Below are 1,695 nucleotides of genomic sequence, written 5' to 3'. Positions count from 1 at the left end.
CTCAGCTTCCTGTCACATCTTTGCCCTTGCAAATTGTATGGATTTGGCTATAAAAAAATCACTTTATCTACACTGTATATCTCCTTCATCTAGAGTAAGGTCTTAGTGCCTATTTCAATGGTAAAAAAAAAAAAAAAATCTGCTTTTCTCAGTTCTTTGGGCCCTCCTACCAAAACTCTCAACATAATGGGAAATCACAGTAGTTAAATCTCCTATGATACATGGCATCTGTCTCCAACCACGACAAACCACCTAGGAGAATTAAAACCTAATGAAATGGTGTAGTCAGTCAGGACTTACTGGGTGTCTTTATTGCAGTATTTACCTCCTACATTAGTCCTCTAATTTCACAGCTATACTTCATCTTTCTAAAAGCTGGGTTCAATGTGTTAAGCTGAATAGATTATTTTAATATATTATTTGTATTATTTCTGCAGTTGCTTTAGGTGAAGAGGCCAAAAGACATAGGGTAAAGAAGAATTTCTTACCTTGCATTAAAATATTACAAATTTTGCAGAATATTAGTCTCTAACCCCAGATGACTTGTACATACTTCCTGGTATTTTTTAAATATCACCTGACTTGGTTATGAACAGCAGTGATTCTGACAATACTTTCTTAACAGTAAACTCAGATGCTCTCTCAGTGATATTCTGAGATATAAGTAGAAGCAAGCATTTATCCAGGACTAGCCCTTCCTTCTTGGGCTGAGAGAGGTGAACAGATAATCACCAGGGAATACTATAAGTGTGTAGATTAAGTGTGGTAAGACGGCGCTGCGGGAGCCGCGGGTTACCATGCAGACATGGCCAAGTCCAAGAACCACACCACCCACAACCAGTCCCGCAAATGGCACAGGAATGGCATCAAGAAACCCCAGTCACAAAGATACGAATCTCTTAAGGGGGTTGATCCCAAGTTCCTGAGGAACATGTGTTTTGCCAAGAAGCACAACAAGAAAGGCCTGAAGAAGATGCAGGCCAACAGTGCAAAGGCAGCGAGTGCACGCGCAGAGGCCATCAAGGCCCTTGTGAAGCCTGAGGTCATCAAGCCCAAGATGCCAAAGGGCCCCAGCCGCAAACTCAGCCCAAGCTTGGGAAGAAGATTCGAAGCTACATGGCCAAGGGTCGTAGGCTCTGCCAACCAAAGCCCAAGGTTCAAACCAAGGCAGAGGCCAAAGCTCCAGCTCAGGCCCAGGCTTCGGCTCCAGCTCAGGCTCCCAAAGGTGCCCAGGCCCCAGTGAAGGCTCCGTAGAAAAGGCCCCTGCCAAAGTGAGGACAGACGGACAGACTGCCATGACACACCCACCTACACACTATTGCAGATGACCAGTGTCCTATGCTGTTTTTACAAATAAACTTGAAACAAGAAAAAAAAAGTGTGGTAAGACAAGAGGTTTCATTTTTAACAGTAACTGAGGTGATCCTAGACCTAAGTAAAAGAAGCAATTTGAGCAAATATATGATATTAACAGAGGTGTGGTTCATTCACGGCGAACTGGGGAAATGATATTCTGATAGAACAAAGACCTAGAGCAAGACTTGGTATGTGCTGGGCTTTGCTGATGACTCCTGAACTCTGTAGTACAGTGTGTGTTGAAGACTTCTGTATCTTCTCTTTGTGAAATGAGAAAACAATGATCACTGAGGAAAAAAAAAATGATACAACCTGAACTGCTATGTGTTGGATACATTT

At 42.8% G+C, this 1,695-nt stretch overlaps 1 pseudogene across 1 annotated transcript; it reads left to right on the top strand.

Annotated features, from left to right (window-relative positions):
- Nucleotides 1-805: 805 nt before the first annotated feature.
- Nucleotides 806-1,254, top strand: LOC308438008 (large ribosomal subunit protein eL29-like; annotated as a pseudogene). Its single transcript has one exon. The product of its transcript is annotated as a large ribosomal subunit protein eL29-like (transcript).
- The last annotated feature ends 441 nt before the right edge of the window (nucleotides 1,255-1,695 follow it).

The sequence above is a fragment of the Micromys minutus genome (genome assembly GCF_963924665.1).
Source record: "Micromys minutus genome assembly, chromosome: 27".
NCBI classification, from domain to species: domain Eukaryota; kingdom Metazoa; phylum Chordata; class Mammalia; order Rodentia; family Muridae; genus Micromys; species Micromys minutus.
This window is presented reverse-complemented; position numbering and strand designations above follow the sequence as displayed.